The sequence below is a fragment of the Monodon monoceros genome, unplaced genomic scaffold (assembly GCF_005190385.1).
Source record: "Monodon monoceros isolate NGI ecotype Baffin Bay Population unplaced genomic scaffold, NGI_Narwhal_1 Super_Scaffold_20, whole genome shotgun sequence".
In the NCBI taxonomy this organism is placed as follows: domain Eukaryota; kingdom Metazoa; phylum Chordata; class Mammalia; order Artiodactyla; family Monodontidae; genus Monodon; species Monodon monoceros.
In genome coordinates this window covers 24,677,290-24,690,121 of record NW_021703777.1, presented here as the reverse complement: position 1 = coordinate 24,690,121, position 12,832 = coordinate 24,677,290, and the positions used below count along the sequence as shown (strand labels likewise).

The window sequence follows — 12,832 nt, the reverse complement described above, 5'->3', positions numbered from 1 at the left end:
TGTGAGTAGCCAAGCAGAAAGAGGCTAAAGAACCAAACAGAGATTTCAGTAGTCTCATAGTGCTGAGGAGACGAAAAAAAAAGAAAAAAGAAAAATGGAGTTGAGGGCCTGGTAAACATACCAGACTTTCAGTTGAGACCCCTGAAGAGGTATGCCCTAGTGTGCAAGGGTAAAACTGAAATGGACCAGTGTTTACAAACACTGAAACACAGCCTAGAATCATCTTAATAGAATCATCTTAATACTAGACTGGAACAAGATGATGGGAAAAGAGGAGAGAAAAACTGTGAGAGAGGAAATATTTGTAGATACTGGCCAAAGACTTTCCAAAAGTGACAACAGATGTCTAGCCACAGATTCATGAAGGCCTACAAATCCAAAGAAGGAGAGATGGAAAGGTATCCACAAGTTTTAATGCGTCATATCACAGTATAATTGCTGAAACCCTACCACAAAAGTCTTTAAAAAGACACAATACTTTCAAAATGAGTACAATAAGGCTGACAGCTGACATTTCAACAGAAACAATGGAAACCAGATGACAGTGAAATGACATCTTTAGCCTACAAATAAAAAGCTGGAAACTCAGAATTCTATACTTAGTGGAGAAAAATCATTCAAAATGACTGTGAAATAAATATGCTCTCCAACAAACAAAATCTGAGAGAACTGGCTTCCAGCAGGAATTTTCAGGCACAAGGGAAAAGCAAGGAACTGCAGGAAAGAACGAAGAGCTCCAAAAGGGTACTGACTTTACAGAACAATTATAGGAATGTCCTGTGGTGTTTAAAATACAGAATTAAAATGCATAACAAATAAAGCAGAAGGGGTAAATGAAGTCAGATTTCTAAGGTCCTTGTCTACCCAGGTTGTGGTAAAGCATTAAAGTATTGTTGATATGTTATGAATTCATGTCATAATAAAGCAACAACTGAAAGAATTTAAAAACCATAAAAAGGTAATAGAGGAGTTAAAAATATGGAATTATTTTTTAAAATATGTTTAATCCAAAATAACTTAAGAAAAAGGAAAAAAGAGCACATAATAGATGGGAAAAATAGAAAACAGTAAGATTCACAGCTAATCCTCAAAGTCTCAAGAATTACTTAAATATCAAGAGACTAAATTTGCCAAGCAAAAGACTGGGGTAGGGGTGGAGACACCACTTAACTATACTGTACTTATAAGAGACACATATCGTCGAATATAAAGACAGAGAATGGCCAAAAGAAAAAAAAATATGGAAAGAAATATACTATTCATATTCTAACCAAAAAAGCTCACACAGCTATCATATCAGGCAAGAGAAGCTGTAAAGTAAGAAGCATCACCAAGGATAAAAGAGGGACATTTCATAATGTTAAAAGAGTTGATCCACCACAAATACATCACAATCCCAATTTTTTATCCAAGTAATCACAGTTTTAAAACACATAAAGCAGAAACCGACAGAATTAAAATGACTAACAATCTTAGTGGGAGATTAACACAGTAAATGACTAAACAAGTAAACAGAAATCAACAGATATAGAAGATTAACAGCATGTTTAAAAACTTGACTCAATTCATGTATGCACCCAACAACTATAACATACGTAATACTTTCAAAAACACATGGAATGCTTATCCAAACTGACCATATAATGAGCCATTAAGCAAATCTCAACACATATCAAAGGAATAAAACCATACAGAATATGTCCTTTGATCATAATATAACTAAGAATAAATGCCAAAAGTATTGTTATTGAAAATAATTACACTTTTAAATAATGCATGGGTCAAAAAAGAAACTACAGGAGAAATTAGAAAATATTTTAAACTGAATGATTATAAAAATATGACACATCAAAACTTGTAAGATGTAGCTCAATCCATGCTTAGCAGGAAATGGGTTGTCTTAAATGCATATATTAGAAAAGAAAAAAAGCTGAAAACTAATTTTCTATGTATCTATCAAAAGAAAAAAAAAGGAACAGCAAATTAAACCTAAAGACAGTAAAAGGAAATGAGAGCAAAAATTATATATATACAAGAGAGAAAACCTATAAAATCAAAGTTGGCTCTTTGAAAATACGAATAAAATCAGATATTCCTCTAAAAAAACCTATAAATCAATAAAAGAGAAGGCACAAATTACCAATAACAGGAATAAAAGGGGGAAATCATTACTGATCCTCAGAACTCAAAGGGATAATAATTATGAACAGCTATCATAGCAAACTGTGCGTGTCTATAGCTACTTTGTGGTATAGACATACAGCTGTGCATGTCTATAGCTACTTCTTCACTAGAGGAAAATGACTCAGGAATTCTATCTTACTGTCTTCCTAGCTTTGGAACCTAGCCCTGTAGCTGGCACATATCAGAGTCTCAATAAATGTTTGATGAATGATTTAGCTCCCTGAAGGAATCAGAAGGCCAAGTGTGGAGCTTTACTTATTCAACAGGCTGTAGCGGGTCCGTTGTTTCCTTTTGTAAAGTAAAGAGTTTTACCAGTGCTTTGAAGCTGGCGTTACTTTCGTTGAACAGAAAAAGAGAAAATAAAACTATGCTACCATCAAAAGTCACACTTGGTCAGAGTGTACCTCCTGAAATGATCATTTACTTTTAACTAAAGGTTAATTGTGCCAAAGAACAAGAAAGACAACTTCTTTTCCTTGTCCTCTAGCAACAATTTATACAAGGAATACATTTCTTCTTATTCTGTATGTCCTTTTCTTCAACTCCAAAAACTGCTTTTTTATATTTTGGTCAATGGTTTTCAAATAGAGGGGGTGAGTTTATATCAAAATCACCTGGGGCTGTTTCAAACTCTAGCACTGATGGGTTTGTTATAGAAGGTAAGTATGTGGGGAGTTGGGGAGATTAAGGACCATCATTGCAGACCTTTGCTTTAACTGCTCAAAGTGACATTCATTCAGCAAAGCTGCACTGAGTGCCTGCTAAGTACCTACGGTATCCACAGAGGATGGAAGCAAAGATGTCTCCATCCTGAAGAGCCAGTGTGTAAACAGTGAACTCTCTTGAAGCAAACTGGTTCCCCTGCACGCCAAGCTAAAGGACTGTACTGCAGAGTCTTGGGTCAAGTGCAGACCTCAGCAGGAAGCAATGCCAGGACTGTAGCAAGGTGAACCCTGAGTGCAGGACTAGAAGAGGCGGCCCATGTACCATGCATTTGCCCACCCTGAACCAACAATAACACTGTGTGCAAAAGCTATACGACAGGTATAAACGATAACGAATAAAAGCAGAAAAGGAGAGAACAGTTAATTCCAGGGATTTCAGGAAGTTTTCCCAAAGAAGAACTATCAGACAAGCATTAAAGGATGAGCAGAATTTTGCAAAACAACAGAGCTAATATTCTGAGTGATCGTTACTTGATAGACACTGTTCCAAGCACTTTATATCTACTAACTAGTTTAATATTTGTGACAAACCCTCTTTAGTGAACACTCTTATTTTCCTCATTTTACAGGTAAGGAAAGTGAAATATACAATAGAAAAGTTAAATAACTTGTCCGAGGTTTCATGCGCACAGTTGTAAGTGGTGGGGCCAGAGTGAACCTATGTTGTCTGGCTCTAGAGCCTCAACTTTTAAACCACTTTTGTAAATTACTTGTTCTCACCAACATCAGAGAAATGCTAGGGTTCACGGTTGCTGTAGACGATACAAGGCTGATAAAGGCAGGGCAAGACTGTGAAGGGCCTGTCACACATCGTATCCTGTGGACAAATGGAAGGCTTTAAATCAGGGCATCAGTGTGATTAGATTTATGTTTTAGAAAGACAGCTAAGGTGATATCCTCAATACAAAAGGCTTCTCCGCACAGGGAACAAAAAATGAAAAAAAAAACCCTACGTTCTCCAAACACCACAGGGCCAGTTGGGGGTTCTGATGACACTAAAAACTTTAAAGTGACAAGATCACAAACTCTTGCATATAAATGTGCATATGAAACAAAATACAGGCTGATGACTGATTTTTGCCTACTTGAGTTAAGCATTTTTTTATATTCAAGTCAAACAAGTAACCTACCTCCCATCAGGAACTCAAACGTGTCCATGACACTATGGCCTTGGCAAGGCAACTCATTCTTTTTCTGCCCCTTTTGGTACTTCCTGCTTTAGTTTATGTCAAAAGCTAAGTGGCGTTATCAGTTTAAAGTACAAAATAAAAACATGAGTCAGCAAACAGAGATTTCCTTCCCTCTTCTCCAAATACAAACATTTCAAAATGACAAAGAAGCAAAAGCATTCATCTGGTAAAGAACCCCCTAGAAGCCTTAAAAAATAGGGAGATCTTTGTTCCGGCAACTTCACTTCTAGAAATTTACTCTAAGGAAACACTCTGCACTGGAAAGGTAAAAAAGTTTTTGCATAATGATTTTCATTAGAGCATTCTTTATTATAAGGAAAAAAAGAAGTATCTAAAAGTTGGAAAATAAGTAAGATGTAGTATAATCCACTCAATGGGATATTATGTAACCCTTAAAAAATTATGTTCATAAAAATAACTGGGAAAACACCTTAAGAAGAATGTAAAATGGTATATACAGCATGAACAACTATGTAAATATACCAAAATAACGGTATACATAACATGAACAACTATGTAAATATACCAAAGCATGTAACGGTGGCTGGGTCTGGAAGGGTAATAATCTCTCTCTCTCTCCCCTACTTGTTAAAACTTTTCAAACATTCTTTAATAAAAAACTGTTACTTTGAAAATTTTTAAAAGCCTCTATACACAAATATTTGCAAATTACACACAAAAAAACAAAACAAATCAAAACCTCAATTCATTAACTCAAGACACATACAAAGTCTACTTATAAATCAGGTTGCATTTACAATGTGACCCGATTTGGGAAGTAATAAAAATGCAGTTTAGGGCTTCCCTGGTGGCGCAGTGGTTGAGAGTCCGCCTGCCGATACAGGGGACACGGGTTCGTGCCCCGTTCCGGGAAGATCCCACATGCCGCGGAGCGGCTGGGCCCGTGAGCCGTGGCCGCTGAGCCTGCGCTCCGCAACGGGAGAGGCCACAACAGTGAGAGGCCCGCGTACCGCAAAAAAAAAAAAAAAAAAAAATGCAGGTTAAAACAGGGTTCTAAAGTCAGGCCCTTTCCCTATGGAGTCTCGCCCACGGGAAGGATTTCTATTAGCAATGCCGGAACCAAATGAGAAGAATACTTATAATGCTCCTTTCAACATGGCTCTTGAATTCTGCAGCTTATGTGGTATTCCTTAATGTTAAAAGGAAAAAAGGAAGAAGTTGTAAAATAACCTTTAACTGCTGTGAGACTCGCTCTATACTGAAAGAAAACCTCATTAGCCAATTGCACAACAACGGCATTTTCTTCATCTTCATCTAGCAAAGAAACATGTAATTATCCAACTGTGTGAATATCAACAAAATACACTCTCTGCCATGCCTCAGATCCCAGATTCCCACTGAAAGTTTTAAAAGGAAATTATTCTAATTTGTATCTGAAGCACAATAAAAAGGCGGGAGGGGGGAGTTGCCAAGTGCTACAAACCAAGTACCTTTAACAGAAGGAGGAGGAGAGGAGACAGACAATGGCCAGTCGCCCTCTACAGCTTCAGACCAGTGCTGTTACAGTTCCTGCACTGGCACGCAATTCAGTGAACTAGACAAAACGACTGATTCCTTTAAATACTGAGGGAATAATGAAATGATTCAATAAAATCAGCATGAAATACAGGCTCCAAAAAAGTGACTGGGGGGAAAAACATCAAAGACTCCCTGCTAGTACCTTAAAAAAAAAGGAGATAAATGGTCTACCGTCAATGAAGCAAGCAACTCTCCCCCACCCCCGACTTCTTGTTCTTTGGTTCATTACTGCCTTAACTCTAATGGTAAAACATCAAGGCATAAAGATCAAAAGAATCAAGGAACTAAACGCAGGGGTATTGATTAACTTCGCTTTGGAACTGTGTAACCGTTGGATGTGTTACTTAAGAAAAACGAAAACTTTACAAAAATTATCTTTCTGTAAAAAACTGCCTGATCCATTTTGCGGGGGAAACAAGTATTTCCAAGTAACTAAATAAACTGTATGCATATTTCCTGACTTACACCACTAGCTCTTCTTAAACAGATGATCTTGTGAAGAAACAGAAAAAGTAAGACTCTAGCTCCTAAAGAAGAGCTACTGTGCGGCTTTAGAGAAATCACGAGCACACTATATGATTTCTGTAGTTCGGTAGTTGTATCTAAATTATTTCACCAAATACCTCACCAGAATGCCATGGAGGTGTAAAGTACATCAGAGGTGTGTTGTATAAAGTGACTGGCGGCAATATTAATTAGTTCTGTGCAAAGGTATGTGTCATCTAGCCTAACATCCGATTTCAGATAGGATTCAAGGCCTGATGAGAACTCTTGCCTCCCCCGAGATGCTTATCTAAATTAAAACATCAAAAAGAGTCAGAAACTTAACATACCAGGGGAAACAGGGGAAAAAAAGAGTTAAAATTTGCTACGCAAGTATAATGCCATCACAATGAAAATAAAAACGGAGATGGGTTTTCTCCAGCTATTTCAGTCTCAGAAAATATCCCAAAGCAACGATGGTCTGTGATTCTGTGATGTCGTTTCAACAAATAACCTGTTCAAATGTTTCCATTCCCCGGTTACTGCAATTAGGAACTCATTTGGCTTTGAGATACTTGTCTTGAAGGAGAAAACAGGTGAAGTCCCTCTGCATTTCCTTTTCCTGTTTTAAACTAGCAGTTAGCCCTGGACCTTCACTCAACGTTTCTCAATTTCAAACGGGTCAAATGTAGCTAAATAAAGCTCACCACTAACCAAAACAAAGGGGAAAAAAAAAATCCTAGAACAAGAAGGAAGTGAGGATGAATAAAACCTCTCTCCATTTCTTTTACAGACTTGAAAGCGCTTTTTAAACTACCTACTTCTTTGCTGAGAAGTTGGGCTAACAGGAACTCTCCTCTGATTGAGTCCTCAGAAAAAGAAAATATATTTAAACCAAGTCCCTACACAAGACAGCGATACGAAGATCCACTGGCGGGTAGGGACAGATTGGGAGTCTGGGATTGACATGTACAGACTGCAGTGTTTAAAATGGATAACCTACAAGGACCTAACTGTATTGCAGAGGGAACTGTGCTCAATATTCTGTAATAACCTAAATGGGAAAGGAATTTGAAAAAAAATTTAAAAATTAGAAAACATTTTTTAAATAATACTTTTTACAAAAAAAAAAAAGATCCACTGGCAATCGCAGAATTCTGCTGGTCTTACAGCAAAGTCCTGCCGTCACAAACATTCAGAAGGCGGACTTCACTGTTCTGAGCCTCTTACTATAAAGCCTTGTTTCGGTTACTTCCAAACATTTCCCAACTTTCCAAATGTCAGTTTGATGACACAGAATAGCTAGTTTGCCTCTTTTTCATTAAAAAATTGTTTTCAAGGTTAATTTTCCAAGTCTGGAGAAACTAGGGGGTGAAGGTGGAAGAGTGGACCAGCTGTTGAAAGCTATTTTGCATAATGAAGTCACGCAGGTGCCGGTGCCTTTAAAACACAGGCACTAACAGCCCAGCCGGTCTACCAGTCTCTCAGGTGTGACCTGAGGGACATGCTGGCAAGGGCTGCCGTGATGTGGTCTCTCAACAGTGTTAAGTGAGTAGGAATCTTAGGAATCAAAAAGAAGCGCTCACCACCTACCAGTTGGAAGTTCATCGTGAGCGGTGACATTTCGACCAAAAGCAGCATCCCCTTGATGACAATGAAGCAAGGAATTTAGGGATGTCGCACTTAGATGCGTCTCTAAGGACAGGGCCGTAGTTTATGCGTTTAGTTGCACCAAGTATGCTATTTAATATATGTTCGTTGTGTTAGAAAATTCTTCAAGACAAGAACTCTTTCTGGTTCTGCTCTGCATACACAAGTGCTTCCATCCTGACAAATTCTGGCTGCTGACAGGGCACCTGGTCAATTTTTCTTAGCCACAGAGCTTCCCTTATAGAGTAACAAGTGTCAGTTCTGTTCTGTTTCACGAGACGATTACTTGTTTAGTTAAAGTAGACTGGAGACACTTAAAAGTTTTCTTGCTGTCCTCAGCGTCAACAAACAAGCTTGGCTTATTGCTACATCTCCTTACCACTTCTCTAGAAGTTGTATAACATTCCTTAATCCCCCTGAATCCCTGTTCTCGAATTCACGCTTGTAATGGAAAGCTGTCCTTCAGCACGTGGTAGCCTTTCAAGATATCCAGGTCCTAAAGGCCTCACTCTGATAAATCTCGTCTGCAGTCACCTCAACTCAAAAATTGTATAGACTCATTTGGCTCGCAAGTGCTTACTCCTCAAACACTGGGAACTGCAGAGCAGGGACATTTGCAAGTTCAACTGTACAGGCTATAAGCGGAAAAAGTATACAGTCGTCTCTTAGAAAAAACTCTTCGCTTTGAGTCATTGTTATCGTAGTGTAGCAACTTTACTGATTGCAAAGCATGCTAAATGCGGTAAATTCCCATAAGCGACCAGTGAGGAATGATTCAATCGTTAACAAATGAAATTATTTTAATTGAGCTATTACCTTATGCAAGGATTATATTGGTCGTTTTTACAAACACGATCGTATTGACTTCTTATAGCAATCTTTCAAGATGTATAGCATTCTCTCAGTTTTAGTAATAAACCTAAGGATCAGAGGTTAAGTAACTGTTTCAAGATCATATTCTAGTAAGTGGCAGATTTACACTTGAAACCAGAACAGATACTAAAGTCTATGAATCAGGTTAAGAAAAAAAAAAAAAAATCGGTAATTCAAATGCCAAATTCACAAATGAAAATGGAATAGGCCGAAGGGCGGAAAAAAACTGTCCCTTTTATTTAAAAAAGAAAAATACTCTGCTGTATTTCATTTTTTGGAACATCTCTCCTTCTCCACTGATCTGGCAGGTGTTATTTATGACAACAAACACGCACATCTGTAGGGGTGAGCTGACACCCACAAGGCAGGACAGCCTGAACCCTCTCCCTATATTTAGATCCTCCAGCTCCGGGCTTAATTGAATAATTTAATCAGGACCCTCTAGAAGGGAAACACATCCATATTCATCACAGGCATCAAAGGAAACATCTTTACAAGTTATATCCTTTTACAAACCAACATGTGGTCTCACGCCATTCTCCCAATTGTTGAACTCCTCCTCTGGGAAGAGCATGGAATTTTCTTTCTTTTTATCACTTGAAAAAATCACTTCCCTCCTAATTCAGTAAAACTGGGTGGAGGCCACTTCCTCCACAGGTGAGAGAAATAAAACTTGTTGCTCTGTCATTGTCAGGAATTTTAAAGTGAACCATTTATTTTATGTGCTTTCCAAATGGAAACAAAAGGCAGGCGAAATCTAGAGTAAGCAATCAGGGCAGTCTCCAGGCTTTCAAATAAGACCCCCACCATGTTTCTGTCATTTTGAGATGCTTCTAAATGAGAGAGCAGGAGCCCTTCACTTGGAATGAAAGAAGATAGGTCTGAAGAGCAGCTTTCCACTTAGCAGCTGCTCTCTGAACAAAACACCTCTCTGAGCCTCAATTTGCTCTTCCATGAAATTTTGATTCCACCACCTACCCCCCGCTGGGCTGGCATCAGCCTTAAATAGGGACACGTAAAGTTGATTTGAAAATTATAACATGCTGAAAAATGTAACATATTTACAGAGCTGGTTCACAATAAGCTAATTCTAATATTTTGTTTATACAAAAAAAACAAAGTTTGTGTCCTAGCTTTTGTCTGTCCAGTGAAGTTCTAACTTTGTACAAAAAAAGGAAAGAAAACGATAAAAAGAAAGGCTGATAACCACTACAGTCATTCGACTCATTCGACAAACACCCACAACATGCCAGTCACTATTCTAAGCACTGGGACACAGGGCTGAACAAGAGACAGAAACAGCTTTTTCTCCTTTTAAAAACGATCATGCCTTCATGAGACCTACATTCTTGTGGTCAGGGAAGGCCTCACTGAGAAGGTGATATTCCAACAGAAGCCTGAAAAGGTGAGGGACGGAGCCACGTGGATATCTAGGGAAGCACGTCGCAAGCAGAGGGGGAGCAACGGCAGAGGCCAAGAGGCAAGAATATGCCTGAAATGTTCCAGGGGCAGCAAGGAGTCCAATGTGACTGGGATGGAGAGAGCGAGGGGAGGGGAGATCGAAGCAGACAGACAGGAACGCCGCAAGGATTCTGTAGCTCTCCCTCTGAACTGAGACGAGAACCGCTGCGAGCTGGGAGCAGAGATGCCAACGTGATCTGACTTCTAGCTTAACAGGCTGACTATGGTATGGCTGGGCTGAGAACTGTCTGAAGGCATGGAAGGAGGAGGAGTGATAGTAGTGGGAAGGAGGAAAGAGACCAGCTACGAAGCTATGGCAATTGTTACAGCTCAAGACGGTAAAGGTTTAGGGGCTTCCCTGGTGGCGCAGTGGTTGAGAGTCCGCCTGCCAATGCAGGGGACGCGGGTTCGTGTCCCGGTCCGGGAAGATCCCACATGCCGCGGAGCGGCTGGGCCCGTGAGCCATGGCCGCTGAGCCTGCGCATCCAGAGCCTGTGCTCCACAACAGGAGAGGCCACAGCAGTGAGAGGCCCACGTACCGCAAAAAAAAAAAAAAAAAAAAAAAAAAAGATGATAAAGGTTTGGATCAGCCCAGTAGAAGTGGTCAGATCCCAGCTACTGCATATTCTGAAGGTAAGCTATGAACAAATAACACTTCATTGCTTAAGTAAATGAGGAAAATAATTAACCATAAAGTTGGTGAAATCTGTTTAATTTTTAGAAGTGCAAAATCCCATATTATGGGCCTATGAGACTGAGTACCTGAGCTGGGGTCAAAGGTCACTGGAGAAGTAGACGGAGAATGATCATAGGAGCAGCAGGAAGGGAATAAAGACACTAAAATCCTGTAGGAATTAGGGTAGAGGGTGGGGAGTGAGGCAGTGAGTGAGTAACAAGGAGGGGAAGTGTGGTATAACCTGACAGGATGGTCAAAGGTGGGTGTTTTCATGGAGGATGGTGGGAGAATGGTCTGGAGGAGACAATTAGGAGGCCCCTACCTCCAGCAGGCCCGGTGGTATGAGGGTGATGAGAGAAAACAGCCGCAGAAACAGCTACAAGGGAAGCAGTATCCTCAGATGCGTTTGATCTGTGTTCAAGATCATCCATGTTCCACATAACCCAGGTATCTAACAATAATGGAACGATTAAATAAATTATAGTACATCCGACAATGATGTAACTGTCAAAAAAAAGGTGGGGGGGAGGACAGCCTTTCATGTCTAACATGGAAAGAAAACCATACTGTAACTGTTCAGTTAAAAAAAGCTAGAGAACCATACACACAGTACAATCCCATTTTAAAAACACAAATAGAAACGAAACCTGCACATGTATAATATATGCACACCTTTAAAAGCCTGGAAGGAAATAAACAAATCTGAACAAGTGGTTGCCTTTAGGAGTGAGCTGGCAGGAGGGGAGTTCAGGAAAGCAGACCATTTTTATTTACAACCAATTACGGTTTTCAATTTTAAGACTCTAACAATAAAAACAAATAAAAACTGAAAGTAGGTAAGAGATTTATTCTACACGGCTCCAGGAGACAGTATTATGACCAACAGGTGACAAGATTTATCGTTTGACGAAGGAGAAAATAATAGAAAGTGTCTCTGCCCAGAATGGAATTATCACTGAACTAGGATTTTCAGAGAAATGTATTCCAATGTATGGGGTTGGGACATATGACCTAATGCTGGGTGAATATGATATGGGTGGGAATGTACTTTTTTATTATACAATTCAGCCACATGATCAAAAAATTCAATTTTACAAAATGGCATATTATAACAAAAAATTCAGTTTCCTCTCCGTTCTAGTTCCTAGTCCCCTTTCCATTAACAATTCAAATCTCCTTCCAATTTTTCAGGGCATGAATTTCTTACCAAAGAAATGTTTTGTATTACTCAAATATCTCAAGAGCAATTTGGTCCTGTCCCTTTTCCAGTATGTAAATCTGTTACCTGGAAGAATAAAATGACTTCTCAAAATCAAAGTTTACATAACCACCGAAACAAACATTGAGATCAGCCAGATTTCACTCTCCTCCATGATCAATGACATCCTGTTCTCAATCTGCCAAAAACGAAGCTGGACTTACATTCGCTTGGCCACCTCAGAGGAGGAATTTGAACAAAGAGCAGCAGCCCTCTTCCAGAACAGTGAGAGCTCCCTCCAACTGAGAGTGAAAAGCAGCAGATGCTCCGTCTTTCACTGGGTTAGGGAAACCACGCTGCGGATACAAGCAAGCATCACCTGGAGAATTAGGTGAGACCAGCACCACCGATCTAGGTCTCTTCTGCCTCAGATCACTTGTTCAGTCCAGTTTCTATCCATTAACCTCCCCTCAGTGAAGTTACTGACCAATCGAGATGGAAAAACCTAATAAACAGAGTGCCCTTAGAAGGCTTCAGAACACAAGTTCTCCTCCTTTGTACGTTCAACTACTAAGAGGCGTTAGTCTCCACCAATTCACTATTTAACTGAACAGTACTTTAAGTGCTTATCCCCAACACAAAGGTGCAGTAGGAAGAAAATGGGTATGAAACAGTTCCCAGCATCACCCTGCTCACCGTTATGGGGGGCGGGGGGTTGAAGAACCACATTATCAGGTTGATCGTGATAGAGTCACAGGACGTGTTCAGGCTGTTTATCTAAGGGACAGAGGCCAAAAACCGGTGCCATTTCTTTACCACAACTACATCTCCTGTGCATCTGGGGCTTTGTGCT

General features: G+C 39.6%; 1 protein-coding gene across 5 annotated transcripts in view; it reads right to left on the bottom strand.

Annotated features, from left to right (window-relative positions):
- The window catches only part of SMAD1 (SMAD family member 1), a 77,463-nt gene that overhangs the window by 48,549 nt on the left and 16,082 nt on the right, over nt 1-12,832 (bottom strand). The window contains exons 1-2 of one of the 5 annotated variants that reach the window (XM_029235103.1): nt 11,104-11,464; nt 3,630-3,726 (exon numbers count right to left, since the gene is read on the bottom strand). The exons of 2 other annotated variants lie outside the window; for them this stretch is intronic. The gene's annotated coding sequence lies outside the window, so the exon portion shown is untranslated. Of the gene's footprint in view, nt 1-3,629; nt 4,331-11,103; nt 11,465-12,832 lie in introns of those variants that run through there. 2 more of the 5 variants (XM_029235105.1, XM_029235102.1) reach the window with 2 other exon arrangements.